The sequence below is a fragment of the Esox lucius genome, chromosome 19 (genome assembly GCF_011004845.1).
Source record: "Esox lucius isolate fEsoLuc1 chromosome 19, fEsoLuc1.pri, whole genome shotgun sequence".
NCBI classification, from domain to species: domain Eukaryota; kingdom Metazoa; phylum Chordata; class Actinopteri; order Esociformes; family Esocidae; genus Esox; species Esox lucius.
The window spans coordinates 29,134,367-29,160,069 of record NC_047587.1 but is presented as its reverse complement, the minus strand read 5'-3'; positions in this window follow the sequence as shown (position 1 = coordinate 29,160,069).

Sequence of the window (25,703 nt, the reverse complement as noted above, 5' to 3'; positions counted from 1 at the left end):
AAAATTGATTTGAAAATCATTTAATTTAGGGTAGGGTAACACTTTATTTTGACAGTCCAAAAAGTGTGCCTGTAGATGCTCTACAGATTGCCTACTGACTATCTGTAACATTTTAACTAACTAATTACTTAACCTGACCTTTACCTATATTCTAACCCTAACTTTTATTAGCTGATGCATGTGACTTAAAGTGTTTAAAATGTGTTGAGAGTTTGTTGATAGTATTACTATATACTGTATAGAACATCTACAGATTGAAATTGGGACTTTCAAAATAAAGTGTAACCAAAGGTACCATGATTTAGTCATAAAATCATGGAACAAGTCCCATTCACATTCTGTTGTGGAAATCTCTTATACAGAACTTGCTGTAACAGCTCTCTAAGCAAATTATATATATATAACCACGTTCGTTTCATAATGCACCAACTGTTTTCAATGGGTGACAGGTCTGGACTGCAGACAGGCCAGTTTAGCATCTGGATTATTTTACAATGGTGCCATGTTGTAGTGATATGTGCAGAATGTGGTTTGGCTTTGACTTGCCTGAAAAGACGTTGTCTGGATGGCAGCATATGTTTATATTGTTCCACATTAATAGTGCCTTCACCAATGTGCAAGTCACCCATGCCATGTGTACTAATGCACCCCCATACCATCACGGATAGCTTTTGAACTGTGCGCTGATAACAAGCTGGATGGTCCCTCTCCTCTTTAGTCCAGAGGATGCGGTGTCCATGATTCCCAAAAGTAATAATAATGAGATCCCCAAAGTCTTTGCAATTTTTTGTTGAGAAATGTTATTCTTATATTGTTGCACTTTTTGCATTAGTCTTTTACAGAGTTGTGAACCCCTCACCATCCTCACTTCTGACAGACCCATCCTCTCTGGAATGATCATTTATACCCTATCATGTTACTGGCCTGTTGCCAATTGATCTAATTAGTTGTGTGATATACCAACTGGTTTAGTCTTTTTAGCATAACACAACCTTTCCAGTCTTTTGTTGTCTCTGTCCCAGCTTTTTTGAAACGTGTTGCTTGCATCAAATTCAAAGTGTCCATATTTTTCAAGAAACATGTTGTCTTAGTAATATTTTTTATTGTATTTATATTTGAAATGATTTGCACATCATTGAGGTCTGTTTTTAATTACATTTTCTAAGCAGCATCCTAATTTTATTGGGAAACAGGTTTGTATATGATGGAGAATGATCTACTGAAGAAAAAAAAGCAGGCAAAAGTCTGTGACTGTATCTTTGATACCTTACCCTCTGTCCCTATGGCCAAAGTTCCTATGAAACTATTTCCACATCCCGACTCTCTATGACCCCTTGTCTCTATGGCCTACAATAATTATGGAACTGAGTTCTGTTTGGGAAACAGCCAGTGTTGTAACCATTCCTGGTAGATGCCTAGACAAATCTCCCTGGCTCATTACCAAGAGACAGGACTGTCCTATCATTTAAAAATTCTCATCAAAACTCATTTAAATTTAAATGATTTGTAGGAAACAAGACTAATTGCATCTTCATTCTTACACAGTGAAATTGTTGAAACTCAAATATTTTTTTGTATCTCAATTTGGGTTTAATTCAAACAGAAAATATTATCATTATGTCTAAAATGACTAAGACACTTCAGACTCTTCTTTCCCTGAGGTGAATAACGGAATGAAAGAGAATGTTTTAGTAATGTGTGTTTTTAATTGTACGTCTCTAAGCATCAGTGAATAAAGAATAAAATAACTGTCACAAAATCAATAATGAAAGAAAAATCTGAGATAAGAAGAAAGTCTCTTTCATGATACTTACATGAAAGGGATTCTCTTGTGAAAAGCTTAGGACATGTTTAATTTAGAGCACATAACATCATCCAATTTGAATGGAAAAGAATGTAAGCGACTAATTCTGTCTTGAGAATTTGTAGTGTGATGTGTTGGGTTCAGTGTACTGACAGTGGCAATATAATACTGCAGATGAACAAAATGTGGGCAAAAAATATTTATTACATTTGTAAGCACTTTCATAATACAAAAATATTCTCAAAGTGCATTAAATATAATAGAATTTAGAAAAATATGACAAAAAAAATACATATATATGACCAAGCAAGGTTTAAGAGGAAGGGTAAAACACAAGAGATGTGCCTAGATAAATTGGACTATTCTCAATGCATTGACAGAGCTACAGCCCCAAGGAAATGCCAGACCATCACTTATATCAAAATGATGATGTCTCAAAGTGGTGCGGTCGAAAGAATAATTCTGGGGCCTGTATTCTTTTCTAATCTAGTAACCTAACAACGGAAAATACTGAGGATTTTTAATATGACATAAAATATCTGTTGTAAAAGGTTTAATTTGACCTATGATGGGACCAGAGTTTTTCGAATCAGGATAACTGGCTGAAAAGAAATCCTGGCCAAACTGTAACCTTATGGGTCTTAATGTAGCAGTATTTAATGGGGAACTAACAGCTGGTTTTCTATACACACACAGGGAGTAAGAAACTTTATTAAAGAATAATGCTCACAGGGCTTGAAATTATATGTCTTTCATTCTTTACTCAATATCTATGGCAATATCTTGGTTATGTATTATCATTTGTGCAGCTTGCTAAATCAATGGGCTAATGAGAATAGCTGAGAATCCTGGGCTTTGTTTGTTGCATCCAGCCTTATGGTTTTTGTGAATCTGTGTGGTCAAGAAACATGCTTAGAGCCTGCGGTAGCATTCTGATGAGAAAGTCTCCTCTGGCTTTTCAGAAACAACAACAAGACACATTTGTTATGAAAGTAACACAGAGAGAACTAATAGAGCCTTTGACCTTATGATTTGCCTGAAGCTCCCAGAAACCCGAACAGATAGTGATAAACTTGAGTTCTGCTCTGACGTCGTTCAGCCTGTTATCTGGTTAACATTTTCAATATCAGGGCTTTGACCAAAACCAAATGTATTAGCACACGCCCTATTCAATTATTTCTTTCTATCTAAAATCAGAGTGGAGCCAAAAAGGAAAAGATGTCCATTAACTAACAGGGTTCTGTCTCTGCGGTCCACGTTGCTCCATTTCATCTTCAGTGAACAGCTATAAAGCAAACAAAAAAATGAAGCAATTATGTGTTTTATGGTCTTGCCAGAATCAAGAAATCCTATCCCACAACAGAGACCACATCCTCCTCCAACCTCCCCAAACAGCCTCCCTTCCTTTAATGGCAGGGAAGAGAGACAAGAGCCTTGTTAGTGCACAGGCTGATCTAATAACATCTTACCCTGCCCTAATGGATTCTGTCTTCTGCCCTCCCTTGTTCATCTTCAGCTTGGTACTGCAGGTATAGCTTCTTGGAGACCATTGTGGCGCTGGTTGGCTGGCACTGCATGCTGGGCTCTGTGACTTAGAACTCGTGATGGGACTCAATTAGGATAAAGTATTTGCAGGGAAAGAGTGCAGCCAGTGGCAAATGAGGTCAGCATATTGGATGTATTTACTTCCAACCAGAACCTATAAACGTACTAGTAATCTCACTAATAAACTCACTAGTAAACTCACAGAACCATGAAGGATGGAGCTGGGCTACTGGAGGCAATGAGTTGGTGTCACTTTTACAACACTGACACACAGACATATTTATTTTTCTATCTGTGGGTCTGAGACTTAACCCTTACCTACCTCTCTATTCCCGAGCACAAAACCGAACCCTTACCGTAACCCTACATTTTACACTACTAATGAATAACTCTATTTCTAAACCTAACCAGAATCATAACCTTTTTCCAATTAAAGTCAACAAGTCCCCTATAGGGAATAGATAATGTTTTACTTTACAAGACCTGGACAGTAGGCATATATTCACACTCCTTTTTACTTTACAAGACAATTATAATAGGCATATATTCACACTCCTTTTTACTTTACAAGACAATTATAATAGGTATATATTCACACTCCTTTTTGGGCGGATATGCAAATGTGTGTGTGTATGCGATTGTTTTTGTATGTGTGTGAATTTAGGATTTTTCTAAATGCAGTACCTACAGTATATGCACCAATAACATTGTAGAATGCTAATGCTCATCGATATAGGCAGTAGCAAGAGCTAGTCAAAGAGCATTGTGGTTAAAATGAGTCGTAAGTTGTCATAACCAGTTCTAATTTTATCAAGATCCTGATAAATATGTTGACATGTTGAGAATTATATAATTTTATTGTAAGTGTAATAACCTACAAAACTTACAGTAATACACTTGTCAAAACTTGATGTATTCAGCTATTCCAAATAACAAAGGAAAGGCATAACGCTTCTTGACATTGTCATAATGGTTATTAAAATATTTCAAATAAAGTGCCACACCTAGTCATAATGCTTCTTGACATAAAGTGCATTAAGATATATCAAGTCAATTTAATTTTTAAAATAGCTTAATGACTAAAGACACAAACTCTTGACATGAATGACTACAATATAGGTTCAACATTTAAGTCAATAGAGCGAGAGAGCAGGACAAAGAGGGAGAGAACAAGGGGTCATCACACAGTTTGCAAACCGCCTCACAGTTTTTCTGTCAATCTCTGGAAGATCTTAAGACATTTCTGATATATTTTAATCGCCTATCTGCTGTCACAAACAAATAATATTATTACTTTTGATTCCCTGAGGGGGAAGGAGATGGGGACAGCAATAATATTTTGTTACTAAGAAAAAACAAAGGGAACATAATTTCCCATTCACACACAGCCTATACCTAGCACATTTCACCATTCCCTGAATTATATGCAGTCTTTTATGTATGATAGTTTATCTTGGCAAGCATTTGTCCCAAATCTTGGCAGATCGGGGTTCCACAACAGCTTAGCCCTGATTGTTGCTAATCTAAACATCCAAGCATTCACCCATGGCAGGAAATAGCTCCCAGGGAGGGTTCAAGAACTCAGAATCAAATTCAGATTTATATTTGTATGTTTAAGTATTGACAAAAAACAATGGTTTACCTTATAAATGCTTAGGAGCTGAATATAATATGGGACTTTCTGTAATGCTAAAAACACACAAAGACACACAGTATCAACACTATGTAGACTCAGTAACCTCATACTTGTGGAACACATTTCATGAACAAACACATGATTCTAGAAATTATATTCATAGTCTTGATGGGCCAGTTCCTCCTCACCTTGTGAATCTCTGCGGGATAAAATGAAAAACTGTGAAGTGGCAAAAATGTATAAAATATTACATATGCTGCTTTGTTGAATGTCAGGAAATGTGGTGTTCAATACATTAGGGGATGAATGGTGTCCAGCCTCTCAATTCCAAAGCTCAGCTGAGGTAAAATCGGAAACTAATTTCTATAAAGGACCACACTGACATGTGGAAAATTAAGCTATAAAGTTTTTTATTGTTCGGCAATTAGCAGAGCTTGGCCCCAAACTGTTAATCTGTTAATCGTTTATTAATTTACGATTTAGCGTTTAAGTTAACTGTGAAAATCATAGTTAACTTAAACAAATTCTAGCACATACAGTCATAAAAATCGTAAAACCCTTAAAAATACACCAAATTGGCAATTTGTAAATTTTTTTACGATTTAACTGTGCCAAGCTATGGTTATTAGAAAGGTTCATTTATGTTGATATCATTGACTTTAATACATATTTCAACATCTTCGTCATCTACCTGAATCATCAATCCAGGTGATACCATCAGCTCAGCGTGTATGAAAGAGAATGTTTGCAACAGCACCTGTGAAAATGAACAGGGGGACAAGTTTAATTCTGTTTAATTTTATATGATGGCAAAGTGTGACATCTACAGTGGGGAGAAGAAGTATTTGATACACTGCCGATTTTGCAGGTTTTCCTACTTACAAAGCATGTAGAGGTCCGTCATTTTTTATCATAGGTACACTTCAACTGTGAAAGACGGAATCTAAAATCCAGAAAATCACATTGTATGATTTTAAAATAATTAATTTGCATTTTATTGCATGACATAAGTATTTGATCACCTACCTACCAGTAAGAATTCAGGCTCTCACAGACCTGTTAGTTTTTCTTTAAGAAGCCCTCCTGTTCTCCACTCATTACCTGTATTAACTGCACCTGTTTGAACTCGTTACCTGTATAAAAGACACATGTCCACACACTCAATCAAACCGACTCCAACCTCTCCACAATGGCCAAGACCAGAGAGCTGTGTAAGGACATCAGGGATCAAATTGTAGACCTGCACAAGGCTGGGATGGGCTACAGGACAATAGGCAAGCAGCTTGGTGAGAAGGCAACAACTGTTGGCGCAATTATTAGAAAATACAAGAAGTTCAAGATGACGGTCAATCTCCCTCGGTCTGGGGCTCCATGCAAGATATCACCTAGTGGGGCATCAATGATCATGAGGAAGGTGAGGGATCAGCCCAGAACTATACGGCAGGACCTGGTCAATGACCTGAAGGGAGCTGGGACCACAGACTCAAAGAAAACCATTAGTAACACACTACGCCGTCATGGATTAAAATCCTGCAGCGCACGCAAGGTCCCCCCATGACAGCGACCCGTTCTAGGTAGCATAAGGGAATATAAAGAAATGTTATGACCATCAAGGGTCACTGTACTTTAGGAATGCCTAAATTGCTTTGTAGCACTGTGAGGAATCATTATGACTACCAGAATCATACACTGTAAGAATCAGTCCCAAATTGGGTTTTGAGCCAAAACAGGTTCCAGAATATGGTGTAATATGTCATGTATGACCCTTTATTTGTCTGCCGGATGTTTGAAAGATTTCAAGGGCAGTGAGATTTCTTTCACACATAATCACCAGTAGAGCGCGGGAATTTAGCCTTGCTTACACCGGAGTGAAACTGCTCCTGTTCTCAGTAAGAGTTGATATTGAAGGAGATGCGCACCACTGGTTGGATATCCCCAATTCAAACTGAACAAATGAGAATCTGTTTTGTTTAATTAAAGCACAGCCACACAAAAACATACTGTCATGTTTACTTCCAATATCAAGCGAATTGATGAGGAAGCTTGCAACGTTGCAAATGCTAATAGGTGGTAAATAAGAACCAATCAAAATGCTGGCTTGTTTTCTGAGCGAATATTGCAGGTACAATAGGCTCCTGGCCAGACCATACCTGATTGAAAGGGATCTGTTCTAACCATGCCTGATAGACAGGTATCTGTCTGCCTGTCTACTGTATATTGTACATCAGCAGAAGTGGTTTTAACAGCTTAAGCAAATGCAATTTAAGTTACTAGTTTTGGATGTCGCTGGCAACATGAGCCTATTTTTTTTATTTTATTTGGACATGCCTTTGCCTCCACATGCTTGATATCTGATTGGCTAATAGCTGACTAGGCCAAAATATTCTACATGTTGAATCAGCAAGAACCTTTGGTAGGCGTCTGCCAAAACCAACTGTGCCATCATTGAACAAATAAACATGGAACAAACAGTTTTCTTTTTGTTTTGGCCTTTTAAACTTTACTAAGTGAGACTAAGAGAGAGAATTAGGGAGGGAGGTAAGTGACTGATGAAAATAGAGAGGAGAGCACAAATATTTTAACCTCCAACAATTATCTCCTGTTGAGTCATCCTGCTGAGTCATCCTGTTGATGTATAATAATGTGGATAAATCAACATGTCAAAGATGGTAAAAAGAAGATGTAACTAAACACAAGAAATATCAGGGACATGAGGTGCCTGAGCAATAGTGCAAACAGAGCTGAGGTTGAAAATAGCTTTTCCATTTAGGAGTACAAATGTATGTTTTTGCATCCCCACAATTGCTTTCTTCCAATGAGTAATTTGTCAGTTATTTTTGACCTTGTCTCTATGAAAAAAAAATATTTTCACAAGGTTTCCTTGCTAGCAAGTTACATGATTTGAGTCACCTCAGCCATTTTCTAATAAAGCAGCTCAGCAACGTAACTCACCAACAGATAATGCAACAAAGATTTCACAGAACTCTGAGTAGTATAAATTTAGTAATTATCAATAATATTATCCTATTATTGTGGCATGAAAACAGTCCAAATACTAGGAATAGTAGCTTTTTTATCTGTGTTAGTAATAGCTTTGTTATCATATGGCAAGCTTGAGTGAGCATTCAGTGGATCACCTTGTTTGCTAGCTGCTGGACTGAATAAAATGCACAGTGAACACAGTATTCTAAATTATGTTGCTACACAGTTGTTTTCTTTCCATACCAGATTTGCTAGATGTTACAATTGCATTGCTTCTCTTTGTCTTCTGTTCTTTGAAGCTGATACTAAATTGGACTAACCTTCAGAATTCAATCATAATTTGGATGCTGATTCGCTGGTTCTTTTTTTGCTGCTTAGTTTCTTTTGCTATGACTGCACATAGAAAGAGGTGCTACAACAAAAGTTAGCATTGGAATGGAGTTACTTTGACTAGTGCACACTGTGGAAGTGATAACTAATAGTATGCAATCATTCTCTGCTTCCATATACTACTTGTCAACAGCTAGTTTGGGAAGATACTGGGCAGGTAGTCAACATACATAACTGTCTAATGTTACTTAGCTAGCTAACTCCTCTTTCAAATTCAATAGATATCACTTGTTATTTAATTATTGTATTTTTTAAGATCACAATGTATGCAGTGAGCTTGGTTTCGTTTTAGCACTAGCAAATCATTATCCAAAATGTTTGTGAATCAAACCATATTGATGGAACTCAGTCTTAATGGATCTTGACACAATCAGCATTGATATGTCTGATTTGGCTTCACTTAATAGCTGTACATTTAGGGAAAATTGAAAATGTAACAGTGTTGCAAGGCTAGGCATTCATGTCCAACATCCCTTCCACTTATATTGGATAGTGTTGAGCCAATTTGCCCCTCTCTCAGTGGGATCCCCAGCTATTAGGTCCCAGGTTGGTATGCCTCGATCACAGTGGTGGCTGCTGGTCTTTCAAAGAGGGGAAGCTCATTTTCAGCCTACATTCTAACCCTCTGATGGTCTTCATTTGTAGTGACACTCGGGGTCTTTGGGGTCTTTTGGACCCCAGACAATAACATTTAATTTTGTAACAGAACAATATATATATATATATTTTTTTTTTACAAATATAATTTTAATCTGTTTATTAATGGCTTTCGCTAAAATCAGGTCAACAATATTAGCACTGTCTGCCATCGTGTGCAGTTTCACCCGCGTACGACGCTACCCTAGCCTTCTACAGTATATGAATGAATGAACTATCTAAAAAAATATATTAAACTTTGTAAAACTGAAACAAGGATTGTGGTGTAGCATATAATTGTGTGAAATGTATGATGCAAATCGGCTAGCAATTTCGCCAAACAAATATCAAGAAATACTGCAGCAGTTTGACTTACGAGTACACTTAAGAAATCCGCAATGGGACTGAGCGCGAAATAGCTTCAGTGACTTCTTATAGTACAGACCGCGGTCAGTCAAAAGGAGATGCAGTTTGACAGATCGTCAGATCCTCCAATCATCACGCGGAAGCCCGGAGTCCTGGCCAGCCCACTCCTCATTCACCCCCAGAGACGCTGAGCGTCCATGGGCGGGACATAATCGCAGCATTTATCCAATCACCGTCTACTTTCGGAGCACTGAAAAAAACTGTTATAAGCAGCCCCATTGAAGTCAATGGACGCTCGGCTTCAACAGGGAAATGCACTGACGCTGTGGGATTGTATGAGAAGAAAATCGAATCAGCCGACCTGTAGCTGATTCTGAATTAACTAGTTTTAGAGATGAACATGTTTTAACGCATTTTCTGTCAATAAGTACATATTTGACCTTTATTTATTTTTTTACATTATAGGGGAAGCCGAGCTTCCCTTGCAGTCTTAAAGAAATCCCCACTGCCCGATCAGAATAAGAAATTGGGGATCTAATTATTTGTAACTAAAACAACATAAAACCGACTATGCAAAGTGGAAGTTGACAATGCATTTTTGTAACAATCAATCCATGGGTGTGATTCCCAGGGGATGTAGAAGGATGTTTGTGAGTCATAGAGATGTTAGGGTTTCTGAAATCTAATTCACTCACTGAGATTGGGGCATTTGAGGGAGACAGTACATTCTTCTATCCTTTATTTAATAAATCCCTGCATGTTATGTAAGACATTTTTTAATAATTATTTTGTCTGATTGTGTGAGGATAATGTGAACTCAAAGTATCATGTCAATATCTTATGTTTGTCCAGGGGAAGATAAATGTCTATGGTTAATTTGAAAGTCTCTATTTGAAGTACAAATATAAACATCCATATATGTAAAGTGAAGGAATTAACAATGCAGGGAAGACTAGCATGGCCCCTGCCCATGTATGGGTAGGGCTGGGTACTAGACTTAAGGTATTAGATTAGTGTTAGTTATTGAGGTTAAGAATGATTAACATTTTTCTTAGGATTAAGTTGATTTATGAAGATTAGTGTTAGTCAATCAAAAAACATCATGGTACAGTTAAACGTTTGGAAAAGGCTTGAAAAAACCTTGTCTTTACATGGATTCGGTATCACAACCTTTGGATTCAAAATCTAGTCCAGCTCCCCCTATACCTTGCCCAGTATAGTTGGGGTCTATTCTATTCAGCCAGAGTCAATCCTTTCAGCAACCTCTGACACTGCTCTGACGGATTGGCATAAGGCTTGGCGTGAATTTCAAGGTCCTTCAGCAACCTGGTTGTAGATTGTTGCCATGACTTCCAACCTCCACTGGGTAAAACCCTTGCCTCCCAGCCTCTCTGTTCTCCATCTGCTGCTCACTCTGGGACCTCATTTATCAAAGGGGCGTGCACATAGCAAAAACGTTAACCCTTCCAAGAACACATTTCCAGCAACAGTTTGTTTATACATGTTGAGCTTCTCAGAAAAGTGCCCGTATCTTCATGCAAACCTCAGACCATTTTTGAAACTTTTTTTGCAATACAAAAACTTGTGATATAAAACTCAGTTTCCTTTATTTCTGTAATAGCACATGAATGTGTATGAATGTACAGGCAACTAGGATATACATGTCTGACGTTCTGGGGACATACTATACATTTTATTTTTTCAACTATACAATTTTGTTCGCATGGAAAGATAACATTAAGGAAGATGAAGCTGGACTCATGACCTACCATTACTGTTAAATCATTTCTAGAAACGTTCTTAAAAATCACAGTACCTCTTAATTTTGCCACATTTTTCCAATACAGGTTTCATAATTTTTATAACAATTGAAATTCTGCTTTCATGAGGTCTTTTATCAGTATATGGGATGTTTATTCTTTACTTTTCATGGTATACATGTGTTTTTTGCTGTTTCCCTATCAACGCTAAGTGCCATTTACCATGAGATTCGTCAGCACGTTCCTCATTACCCTGAGGATCACAAAATCATGCCCTGACAAAGCCTTTTTATGTGCCGTTAGGGCAAACCTGAGACATCTCAGATGAGACTTGATACATTGCAAATTGAGCAACCAAGCAACCAAAGCCTTTACATCTAAGTGGAAAAGCCTATTAGCAGAATATGCTTTTCCTTGTTTGTGTCAGAACTCAATACTTACTTCCATAGCCATTATAATACTGAACTGCAAGACACTTTTCAAGTGCCTTTGCTGGAAATTGCAGATTTGACTGTCTGTTTTTTGTAAGTTGCTGTGGTTGATTAATATGGCTAAGCATTGAATGGAAGTTTTCTCACACTGAGAATAAATCAGGAGTCAGCAGGCAGGCAGGCACACTGAGAGGAGAGGAGTAAAGAATGGGAACCACCTACACATCTAATAACTTAACATTGCAGTGCAACATTGTAACTTATCAAATAGGGCTGTAGGTGACACCTTGCCAGTCCTCTCCCACACAACCTACATTAATTTACTGTTCAAGGGACAGATAGAGACTGTAGGGCAAATAGTAAAAAATAAACCACTAAAGGAGACAGGCTCATAAGGGTGGCAAGTCCTCTTTTGGCTGTGCCGATAAAAAATGTTAAGGGTACAAGGCCATGAAAGATAAGATCATTCAAAAAGATGTGCAAAACATACAGATGATCAGCTTGTCAAAAATACTTCAAGTAATACATTTAAATGTCAGCTGGTTTTTCAAAGTATAGCATTAAAAAAAAGGAACAGTGGTTAGAAATGCAGGAACTCTGCTCAAATGTACATTTCAATTGGCTTTTCATAGTCAAATGTTAAGCAAGCAAGCAAGTTTATTTATATAGCACAATTCATACATCGAAGCAGTTCAATGTGTTTTACAAAGAAACATTTAAATGTATATTTAAAAATACAATAACATAAAAAAAACTCAAATGAAAACATGAAAACAAATGAAAACATCATAATAAGAAAAAATACAATAAGAAAACATATAAAGATAAAAAATGGGATAAAAACATGGGAAACTATAAGGATAAACACTGTGTGTTCATGGATCTAAGAGCCCTGCTCGGTTTATATTCTTCAAACATATCAGAAATGTAATCGGGTCCTAAACCATTCAGAGATTTATAAACTAAAAGCACCACTTTGAAATCTATTCTGTAACTGACTGGAAGCCAATGCAAATATTTAAGAACCAGAGTGATGTGCTCTGTTCTCTTGGTCCTGGTTAACAATCTAGCATCAGCATTCTGAATGAGCTGCAGCGGTTTTACATTCTTTTTGGTGGAGTCCAGTTAAGAGGCCATTACAGTAGTCAACCCGACAAGAGATAAAAGCATGGATGAGCTACTCTTGGTCTTTTTGGGACACCAAGCCTTTGATTCTGGCTATATTTCTTAGACGATAGAATGCTGTTTTGGTGACTGCTTTGATATGACTGTTAAATGTGAGGTCAGAATACCAAGATTACACACTTGATCCCTGGTTTTAAGGGCCAGATAATCTTTATTATTACACAATAATCTCAGTTTTATCTTGGTTTAATTGTAGACAATTTTGGTTCATCCAAGTATTTATGTGCTTTATACAATGACACAGAGAGTCTGTTGAGCTGTTGTCATACGGTTCGAGAGCCATACAGTGGGGAGAACAAGTATTTGATTGTGACAACTGGGACCTCTGCTGGTTCACCTCCCCCTGCAGCGGGCGGGCCCCAGCGGTCGACGTCACCAGCTTTCTGACGCCACCGTCTCATCATCCATTTCACCTGTGTCCCGTTTAGTGCACCTGTTCCTCATCATCGCTGTTTCCCCCGGTATATATGTTCCCTCTGCTCCCCCTGTCTTTGTGTGTAATTGTTCTCTACGGAATGTTAGAGCTGTGTAACGCTTTGTCAAAGCTCATTCTGTTTATTGTTCGGTTGGAATATATTAAATCTCCTTCCGCCACGCCTTCTCCTGTTCCTCCTTGCTCCTTCAACCCCAAAGCCGTGACATTGATACACTGCAGATTTTGCTGGTTTTCCCACTTACAAAGCATATAGAAGTCTGTAATTTTTATTATAGATACTATTCAATTGTGAGTGACGGAATCTAAAAATGATTGTATGATTTTTAAGTAATTAATTTGCATTTTATTGCATGACATAAGTATTTGATACATCAGAAAAGCAGAACTTAATATTTGGTACAAAAACCTTTGTTTGCAATTACAGAAATCATATGTTTCCTGTAGTTCTTGACCAGGTTTGCACACACTGCAGCAGGGATTTTGGCCCACTCCTCCATACAGACCTTCTCCAGATCCTTCAGGTTTCGGGGCTGTCGGTGGGCAAAACAGACTTTCAGCTCCTTCCCCAAAGATTTTCTATTGGGTTCAGGTCTGGAGACTGACTGGGCCACTCCAGGACCTTGAGATGCTTCTTACTCCTTAGTTGCCCGTGCTGTGTGTTTCAGGTCGTTGTCATGCTGGAAGACCTGGCCACAACCCATCTTCAATGCTCTTACTGAGGGAAGGAGGTTGTTGGCCAAGATCTCGTGACACATGGACCCATCCATCCTCCCTTCAATGCGGTGCAGTCGTCGTGTCCCCTTTGCAGAAAAGCATCCCCAAAGAATGTTTCCACATCCATGCTTCACAGTTGGGATGGTGTTCTTGGGGTTGTACTCATCCTTCTTCTTCCTCTATACACGGCGAGTGGAGTTTAGACCAAAAAGCTCTATTTTTGTCTCATCAGACCACATGACCTTCTCCCATTCCTCCTCTGGATCATCCAGATGGTCATTGGCAAACTTCAGATGGCCCTGGACATACGCTGGCTTGAGCAGGGGGACATTGCGTGCGCTGCAGGATTTTAATCCATGACGGCGTAGAGTGTTACTAATGGTTTTCTTTGAGACTGTGGTCCCAGCTCTCTTCAGGTCATTGACCAGGTCCTGCCGTGTAGTTCTGTAGTTCCCTCACCTTCCTCATGATCATTGATGCCCCACAAGGTGAGATCTTGCATGGAGCCCAAGACCGAGGGAGATTGACCTTCATCTTGAACTTCTTCCATTTTCTAATAATTGTGCCAACAGTTGTTGCCTTCTCACCAAGCTGCTTGCCTATTGTCCTGTAGCCCATCCCAGCCTTGTGCAGGTCTACAATTTGATCCCTGATGTCCTTACACAGCTCTCTGGTCTTGGCCATTGTGGAGAGGTTGGAGTGTGTTTGATTGAGTGTGTGGACAGGTGTCTTTTATACAGGTAACGAGTTCAAACAGGTGCAGTTAATACAGGTAATGAGTGGAGAACAGGAGGGCGTCTTAAAGAAAAACTGACAGGTCTGTGAGAGCCGGAATTCTTACTGGTTGGTAGGTGATCAAATACTTATGTCATGCAAAATCGGCAGTGTATCAAATACCTGTTCTCCCCACTGTATATATTTGAGTATCATCGGCATAGCTGTGGTAGTTAATCATGTTGTTCTGTAGAATTTGTCCCAGAGGTAGCATATAGAGATTGAACAGAAGCGGTCCGAGAACTCATCCCTGTGGAACTCTGCATGTCATAGCCGCCCAATCAGATTAATGATTACCGATGGTGACAAAGTAACTCCGGACATCTAGATAAGATCTGAACCAATCAAGGACTGTCCCGGAGAGTCCTACGCAATTTTCTAGCTATCTATAAGTGTTCTAGAATCTACAGTGTCAAATGCTGCACTGAGATCTAATAGAACCAGAACTGTTATTTTATCAGAATCAGTATTCAGCTGTATATCATTTAAAACTTTAATCAGGGCAGTTTCAATACTGTGGTGAGGTCGGAAACCTTACTGACATTTGTCTATGAGACCGTTTGAGGTCACAAATTTGCTGAGTTGATTGAAGACAACCTTCTCAATGATCTTGGCTATAAAAGGGAGATTTGATTCTGGTCTATAGTTGTTCATTATAGATTCATCCAGTGTTCTATTTTTTTAATAGGAGCTTAATGGCTGCTGTTTTTAGAGACGTTTGGAAAATGCCTGATTGCAGAGAGCTATTAACTATTTGCTGTAGGTCCATTGTTATAGAGTTAATTTATTTTTTTAAGTCTCATGGCAGAGTGTCGAGACAGCAAGTGGAAGTTTTAAGATGTTGAACTGTGGGAGTTATTGTGCCCCCCGTTTGGGACAAGGACAACTTCTGGAAGCATTGGGTGATTTTAGTTAGAGGATCAGGAGGGGGGGGGGGGGTGGATACTCTGCCTATGAGTACAGTCCCTCATGCTTATCTTGTTTGGGAATTGCATTCCAAGAGCGTGACGTATGTTGGCACCAAGCAGTCGGCATCCCATGATGTTTTGATGAACCCCATAAGGTCTAAAGCAGTCTTTACAGTTCCAAAAAATATTGAAAATTGTCAATGAACCTTATCCCGTGGTTGAGGCATGCCGATGTCAGCCACGTATTCAGCCCAAGGTGTCTGCTAAAAGATTCAATTCCTTTCCCCAAGGTTGGGGCCTTAGATGAAAACATGTTGTTGAAAGTTGTTTATTTTCTCTAGTAGCATAGAAAAATACTTTTTCAGGATATCAGAGCCAGTTTTCCTTTGTAGAATGTCAAAACCCAGTGTGGATAAAAATCTGCATGTTGCTTGGATGTGTAGAGAGAATAACTGGCAACATTTAGCTGTTAGCTCTCTGACCGATGTGTCAGCCATGGTTAGGTTTTCAGTCTTTGCCATTCTGATATGCTTGGTTATGTCGTCCCCAATAAAGGCTTATCAGATGTCGAGTTAGCAAAGTTTCTTCTTTCCCTCGTCCTATCAGTGGTTGTAGGGCTATTTCTTGGATTTTGGTTAGCCCTAATGCTAGTGTTGTGGTTAGCTTCCCTAGGTTCATTTACACACATTTCGTTCAGAGTCAGTGGATCGTACCTGTTTTGCAGTGTGAGTTCAGGTGGTGGATTGAGAGTTGGTGCTCTCTTATTTGATTTCTTGCTGGATTTGCCTCTGCGGCGCACAACATCAGTCCCCGCTGGAGTTGATCCCTTCGGTCTAGCCCTGGTGCTGTGCCAGTAAGATGTGTCATTGGGGAAGGCTAGTTTGAAAGCCTCTGAGGTTAATCCAGTGGCATTAGCACATGTCCAGGGGAGAGTGTCAGCCAGGTCTGTGACCGATTGGTCTAGATTTGAAGTAATCCCTTGTATACCAATCTGTGTCTGTTCGTTAGCATTTGGTAGCTCAACCCCTAGATTAGCTGCTAAAGAGTCAATTAATTATTCACTCTCACGTATTTCAAGCTGTGTTATCGTCTCATTCAGCCGTTCGCTCAGAAATTGCTCTGATCTGTTCACCAGTTTTGACTGCGTTCTATCAAGTATAGAAAAATCTTTAGAGCCCTCTAGCCTTAGGTTAGACCGTTGTGCTCTGTTAGCATTAGCATTTGTAGATTCACCTACCGGACTGGACCCACAGTCTGACCAGAGGAGCGCTCTGGTGACTAAATCTTCTAAGCGGTTGATCTGTTCCTCCAACAGCTGTCTTAGCTCCTCCATTATAAAATGAACTCAAAAATACAAAAGAACTAAGCTGAGGTCCTCTTTTAAAAATTACATACAATTGTAAAAATATGATTAAAACAAATATAGAACAAAATTGAATCAAAGATAAAAGTTTTAAAGAAGATTAAATGACCATTAAAAAGGAAGAAAAGGAAGGCTGGCAAAAGGCAGGAAGCAGGAGAGTTGCGTTATACGACTAACAGGCATGAAAGCAGGAAGGAAGGTTAGAAACAGAACAACCAGATGAGCTAGGGATAGGGAGTCAATAGGCATGATGGTCAATAGAGAGAGGAGAATTAGGAGGAGCATACCTGAAGTAAACAGGACACTGGTTAAGGGAAGAGAAAGAGGAAATAGACCCAGAGCCATCAAATCGACGTCAACTGAGCACTAACTAACTAGCCGGAGACAAAGCAGAGTACTGCCTATAGAGTTTCTCATAGACCCAAGGGACACAAAACTGACCGAAAGATCAGGTCAGTGATACAGTCCATTCACATGTGCCCCCAAAAAAATCAGGAATAAAGCAATGTACCCTCTCAGGGACAACAAGAGAAATTGCAAGCTTGTCAGTTACCCAGCCCATACAACAGGGTCAGTGGAAGATTATTCAAGGGCAGAAAGGGGAGCCGGCCAGGCAGACACAGCAACAGTGGTCCATCAATCCAGAGCCTTGCCATTCACCTTTACACTCCTGGGAGCCCAACTAAATTATGAAACAAAAAGAGGAATCTTCAGAAAAGACATGAAGGTTGAGACAGTGACTGAGTCCCTCATATGGAATGGGTGAAATATAAAATGTAGATCTATTGCCATAGCTGTTTAGAAATGTTTGGAATGGTAGCTTTGGTGGTCCACTGTTTCTAGTGCAGTCAGAGTTGGGGGGTAACGGATTACAAGTAAAAAAAAGTAACCAGACAATCCTAGTATATTTTTAGCCACTACACCACAGAACTGCATGCTTATCAAGTGTGGGTACAGCGTCTTGACATTAAATAATTTTGTCATCGTGCAAAGTTTGAATACATCGCTAGACACCATTAAGCATTGTGTTATACTGACTAACATTTTTTATTAAGTTTACCTCCACCAGAAATAGCCATCAATCAATCACATTTATTTCTAAAGCCCTTTTTACATCAGCAGTTGTCATAAAAAAAAAGTGCTTTTACAAAACACCCAGCCTTAAACCCCAAGAGCAAACAACAGTAGTGTTGAATTTCAGTGGCTAGGAAAAACTCCCTGATAAGGCTGAAATTTAGGAAGAAACCTAGAGAGGACCCAGGCTCAGAGGGGTAACAGTCCTCTTCTGGCTGTGCCGGGTGAACACATTTATAGTACAAATTGTAATAATTAATAAATGCATGTGGGCTGAGTCCAGAGTCTATTTAAACTTAGTCCAGGTCGGAAGCATGACCAGATGGACAAGGACAGGGACAACACAGGGGAAGGGGGAGGTGTCAGCACAGTGGCAGCTGAAATCCTCATGTATCATCTTTATATGCAACACAACCAGGAGGACTTTGGACAGGGACAGCAAAAGGTCTTTCAAGCCTGGTACTCCTCAGGTGTGGGCCAAGACCTCATGTCCTCCAAATTTAAAACAGCAGGAGACAATGTCAGTAGCTATGTTATAGGAATCCTAAAATAGAACAGTTCTGGTGGATTTCTGAATTTTGCATTAGGATTTGTTCAGGATAGACAAAAACTTCGCTGGCTACAACTTTCAGTTGCTACAGCTCGATTCCACTGAAATATGTGTTGGTCAAGGCTTTGAATGCATCTGGGTTTCATGCACTGCTGTCCAATGTTCACAAGGCCACTGAGAACTTTCTGCATGAGCTCAAGTTGGAGCGAACATCACACAGAGACTGAGTGAGAACCTGGATAATACATGGTTACATTTAATGAGGAAGCTGTATGAAATGCAGTAACGTCTTGGTGCGATGAAAGCAAAGAGTCTGCTGTCTAAGGATGGGTAACTTCAGTTGTCGTGTTTACATGTATATAAACAACTCCTATGTGGGTTTAGCGATTAAACAGTTGATGCACAAAGCTATCAAGGGCAGTATTGATGTTTGTAGAGACCATGTCAATATAAAGCATTTTAATAATAAATGAACATGCATATGGAAACGTTCAGGAACAAACCTTATGCTTGGCAAACCCAAGTGCTTATGTGGGTAGAGAGGGTTTGAAAAGAGCGTACTTGGAGAAAACCGGGGAGATCCTCAAAAATGGTGAGGCCGATGACTGGCTACTCGCCCAAGATACATACACGCTACACAGGCCTGTAGCTATACAATTTCAAAGAAATAGAGTTATTGTTCATGATATAAATTCACAATTTCAGCTTGATTTGGTTGACTTGAGTGCTTATAGTGTGGAAAACGATAACATGAAATGTATGTTAACATGCATAGATGTATTAAGCAAATACGCATGGATTCGTGTGCTGAGAAATAATGGTGCTATCGAGGTAAAGCGAGCATTTGAAGACATTAAAAGAAGGAAGAACCCCACAAAAAGTCCAAACGGACAAGGGGAAGGAGTTTTTTTATTCACATTTTGAAATGTTAATGAAGAGGTACAACAAAAAAAATTTCAATAGGAAATGATGTCAAAGCAAAGATTTAGTTAATGGATACAAGCAAAGCCTGCTGACATTTGTGAAGAAAATGTTAGACTAGTTGGGGATACAGTGAGACTGCCAAAGTTGAGAGGAGCGTTTACAAAAGGCTATGAAAAAGGTTACACAGATGAATATTTTACAGTAATAGAATGCATTCCTCGGGTACCTCCTGTATATAAAATAAAAGATTGCCATGGTGATGTAATAGTTGGGACCTTTTATGAACAGGAATTACTGAAAAAACCAGCCGAGCGGTGGTACGCCCCATGGTATGGGACATTCCCCACAGATATTCTGGCTGGGTTTAACACCCTATACATCTACACAGATATAATTGATTATCAATGTGTTGGTGACAGTCATGTCCCACTGTTGAGAACTGTACATATTGCAGGGAAAAAGAATGAAGTTGTCACAGTGACGTACGACAAGCCACACTACGTACCTCTTTGTAAGAGCCAGTTTGATGAGATCTGCATTGAAGTAAATCTGATCAAAACCAGCTGGTTTCATTCGTAGTGGGGAAGGTGATTGCAAAATTACACTTCAGACCCATCAAAAAATCTTTTAGACTAGGATGCAGCCTCAGAAACTCTACGATGATCCTCAAAGGTATGTTGAATACTACACAACTTTTCCAGATGGCAATACCTTTGTTGAAGCGTGGATTCTCAATAGCAAAACCACATCTGAAAAATGCAGCGCGGAATAAAGTTGCCGATGTTGTGAGCATTGTTATGTCACCACAAACAAAACAGCAGGACGGATCAGGATTGATGGTTATGACTCGAGGTGTTAGCAAGAGATCACCTGTTAGGAAGAGCCTACCAAAGATAAAAAAATGACAAAAAACAAGAGACAAAAACAAGAGCCACGGTTGAAAGAAGAATTATAGATCGTAGGACACTCAAAAGGAACAACGCAAAGTTGATTAAGAATATATTTTAGCAAGATGGCACTCCTACACCATATGTCTGGTGAATGTATGAAAACAGAGTTGGATTTATTCACAGTTCCTTTCACACAGACATCTATTGAGAAAAATACATACATTGAAATACCAACCCTATCAGCAAAATCAGATGCAGCCCCTCTGGAGTTCTTTATTGCCGGGAATGGCGAAGACTACGTTGATCTAAACAGTACCTTGTTGTACCTATGTGTAAAAGTCACTAAACCGGACAGAATGAATATTGAGTGTTGAGGTTATCAACTACCCGATAGGCACCCTATTCTCACTAGTGGGTGTCTCCTTGGGTGATCGTTTAATTAGACAGAGTAGCAACACATACCCCTACAGAGCGTTATAGAGAGCATTCTGAATTATGGATGTGATACATTAAAGACACAGTTTTCAGCTGGTTTGTTTTACAAGGATGCTGCAGGTCACATGGATGTTACGGACCCTGCAGGCGAGAACAATGGACTCACGAAAAGGGCTGCCTATTCAGCGGATAGTACAACATTTGAAATGATTGGCCCTGTTCATAGCGATATCTTCTTTCAAGAGAAACTCATGTTAAACGGCGTTGATATAAAGGTTAGGATGGTATGGGGTAAAGATGAGTTCTGCCTTGTGGGGGTCGGGGATGTGCGTTATCGTTTGCATATATTATCTGCATCACTATTTGTAAAGAAAGTGTCTGTTTCACCAGCTGTAAAACTTGGACATGCTCAAGCGTTACTCTCAACCACTGCCAAGTACCCAATTGAATGAGTGTGTATGAAGACATTTAGTTTACCAGCAGGGGGTCGTGTTTGCAACCAGGAAAAAAAAAATTAGGACCTCTGCCAAAATGTATTGTCATTGGATTGGTGGACAATGACAGTTTTACAGGAAGTTACATAAAAAATCTATTTAATTTCAAACATTATAATTTGGAGTTTATGGCTATGTATGTAGACAGTCAGCAATTTCCTAGCAAACCATTCCAACCAAATTACACATCAGGGTCAGCAGAGCGTGAATTTTACCAATTGGCCTTAGCTTCAGGAAAACATCTAAAGGACCAAGACTTGGCTATTGACAGGTCTGACTTCTTACACGGTTATGCCCTTTATGCATTAAACTGCATGCCGGATGAGGAATGTGGTCAGCACCTATCCTTGATCAAGTTCAGAAAACCACTTCCCCACACAATTAATTTGGTTGTTTATTCAATCTTTGACTCCATTATCAAAGTGTCAAACCGGCAACATGTCATGGTTAACTACTATTAGGAAAATGAATACTGTCCGGTTGGTGAACCAATTTTCATCTAGGACTCATTTTTATGGTGTGCTGGCATGCGACCAACTACCTAGTGGACCAGTCTGAGATGTTGCATCAATTTAATACACACCCGAGCAATCACCTCGGGGAGCACTAGCTGGCTATTTACATCACAGGCGATGGTGTTGGAAGGTTTTATGACAGTTTTGGAAACCCCCCAGATTTTACATATTTTCCCAAGTCAATCAGTGCCTTTCTGCAAACCTGTGAGAACGTGGAATACAGTTCAAAACAAGTACAGGACATGATTTCAACCACGTGTGGAGAACATTGTGTGTACTTTATCTAATGACAAGAGGTCTGAGTTATAAAGATGCTATGTCTTTTTATATTGATGATTTACATGCGCTAGTCTCAAAGTTTGTAGCTAAGATGTACAAGAGTAAGCGTGATAAGCAAATGTTTAATCCTGTGAATCGTTTAATTGGTGTCATGGTTGCTGAAGAAATAGAAAAGTAAATCATGTATATGTCAGCTTTGTTATTCAAAAATGAAACCATTTGTAATACCACGTCAATGTTTACATAGTATTTTTCAAGGTAAAACATACACTTTGACAATTAATCACATATAATAAAAAAAATTGCATAAAATAAAAACATTAAAATGGGAGCCATTTTGTGGGGCCCGTCGTAGGGGGTACAAAGAATGCTTTGGTTGGTTGATAACCAGCTGCTGGGGGAGTGGCTAAATCATCCATTGTGTCTCCAGACATTTGTTTATATAAATAGGTTTTACGCCTTTTGGAATAGTTTTAAAAGGCATGTTGAGACATGCCATGGCCCCTAAAAACACCCCCCACCCCAATGGCCTTCTATCATCAGCAATTTTATTGGTTGCTGTCACACTTTTAACAAGATCCAACAGGTGCGAACCCTTGATTATCTCTCCTTTGAAAATGAATTCACCATTTGAAGTCCATGAAGTCAAGTCTTTAGACCTGTGCATTCTTTTAAGAATATATTCAACATTCTTCATATGCCTCACTGGCACATTATCCAAAATTTCATCAACAAGGTTAACATTTCTGTCAACAGTTTGCTTTGTCTCATTCATGTTTACTACATCAGCCCCAGTCTCAGACACAGGTGGACTTAAAGTCAGTGTATTTGTGTCAAGCTCCCCCTGTCTCACAACAATCTAAAATGTTTGTAAAATGGCAGAGTATCTTTCTCATGTAAATCCATATCAGGTTTCAACAGTATATTGGGAATCGATGAGTCCAAATCATTTTCAACAGATAGTCTTACATCGGTGCTAGTTGTTTTGGATTCTCGCAGTTTTTCTAACTGATGTTGTGGCATCATAAACAATTTATGAGCATGATCCATGTTGTTTAACCGTGTCTCGATGCAATTAGACTGGTTAGCAATGTAACTGCAACGCTTAGTAATGGTAGTAGAAAACCTCCAGATTGGTGGATGATTTTTCTTTTCCTTGTGACGGAAGTGTTCTTTCTAGGCATGTATATTATTTTGTCTTTTTGTCTCTTGACTTTGAGATTCTGTTAGAATGAGGTCGGTGGAGGCTGATTCTAAAATAACTTTTTCGTTGACTTGCCGGTGCCTTAAATATCATCTTCAAAAGTGGTACATTTCTACGAATGCGTTTAGACATGATCAAACTTTCTTAGGAACATACACGACAGGCCAACCCCCTGAAAATAACCCTGTTCTCAGACGCTAGTCTTCTGAAGTTGTAGCTTTAAAGTCAATAAGTAAATAACCAAAAGGCGAATGTGTTGCATCTTTAAAACTCTCCAAGAAGAATCGAAAAAGATTGTGGTATATCTGTCTCCCTAAAATACTAATCTGCTGATTGTCACGGGGGTTTTTAAACAAGATGACGTAGTTTGTGTTCAAGTTAATAATTCTACTAAATTTGCCTTTAACAAACATGTTTTGGACAAGGTAAATTGCACTCAGGTTACGGTGGTGTGAATATTGTGTGAAAACTCCATCTCCAAACTCTCTGATGCACTTTTCATTAAATCGTCAATAATTAAAAGGTTGTTTTTCTGAATCAGTAGCAGAATCGGTAGCAACATTTCATCATGCAGTGGTTGCCAACATGAATAAACCCAGACGATATTCTGAATTTCTTTTGAGAAAACAACGTCAGCATTATCCAATAACATCTTCACAAAATGTTTTACCTGAGTTACTGGGGCCACTAATGACACAGCTGAATGGGTGTTGAAGTCACGGGTCAAAACCGCTATCCATCCTAGAATGTGATTTAGTACCCAAAAGACCTTGTGCTGTAATCAGGGAGCAGTACACGCTTGTTATACACAACTCTGAAACGCTTAGACGCTACTCTGTTTTTCAATGTGAATGTTCTTTTATTTCTCGCAATTGAATCTGCATTAGCAAGGACGTGATCATCATCACCATCCTCGCCCCATACAAAGTTATCAACCAGTCATGTTAGCGTCTGTAGCGCATACAACCCTCTCTCAAGATGACCACGTCATTCACACTGTAAGCCTTTATTTCATCCTGAGTGACAAAGGGGTTTGCGGAAACAATTGCATACCATTGCAAAACCTAAAAATCATGAGTTTGCTACCATTAGTAATAAGTGTTGTGTCAATACCATTGTTAGCAAGGTACTGCATCAAGATGTAACCATCGAAACCTTTAGAGTTGTGTGCTATAAATGTGTAGTCATTATATTTCAGTTGCCTAAAAAAGCACAGAAACAACCATCTCTGCCTGAACACCATAGTGGTTATCAAAGCTTATTGCGCAAACACAAAATTTGCAGTGTGTACACCATTCACAAGATTGGTAATTCTCTCAAAATCATAAAAATATGTAGCGCACACAGGGGCTTGGAGGGTTTTATGAAACACTGATGATTAATTTCAACCGCCAGATCCACGTTACAATTGGGACACATGTTAGCCGTGCACTTGTGTGCTTTATAGTTGGTAAGACTAACATTGTAATAACGGCCGCAATCGACACAGTATTTCTTCTGGTCACACCTGCTAACCCAACACTCCACACTTTTGTGGTGCTTCAAGCGTTTATAATGTCTACAACAAATGTCAGAATAACAGCTCCACTTACAGTCTGTGCACTGCTTTGTGTTACGGGGTTGGGTATGACAATCTTCATGAAGACAGACACTACAGCTAAGTTTACAGCCATGATGGCCACGGGTGTTAAAACCTGTATAACACCACTCACATGACACACCCAGAAAACCCTTCAGTTTCACAATGCCATAGGAATGGTTATGTAATGTAACTCACAACCACTAACCAGGGCCACAGCATATGTGTACTGTGGGTTCAACACACACATCAAACAACATGTAGAATCATTATTCATAGCTACATATAATTGCCTTTTTTTTTATTGATAATCTGCTCTATCAACAGTATTTCAGCTTTATGTCGCAGGGCACCACCCTCACGGTTGTTGACAAATTTGTACCACCAGCTTTAGTGATTCATGTATTATAATTTCAGCATTACTCTGCATGACACTTTCAAGTAAATTACCAAAAGTGTGTTCATTATATTCATCTGCTCTCATGGTCACATGTTTCTGATATCAGAGATTCACCAATCAACTTTATCTGCAGACCATCACTAAGCTTGTGTACAAAGTCTGAAGCTCTAACAATCAAAGTATCCAAGCCTGCCATAATGATTGCATAGAATGTGCCAAAATTACCAACTTCACAAGTATTTTGTAAATGTATCAACTGTCATAATTCAACATTGTCAAACGCATTACGTTGTATAACTCTAACATCGCCATCATTGCACTGAGTTTGCATCAGAGAGGTCAACTAGATCATGTAAGAAATTGGGGCTATTATGCTCGGTTAACAAGCCTTGCATCTGAGGATTATTTTGTGCATCGCTGTGTAACAAA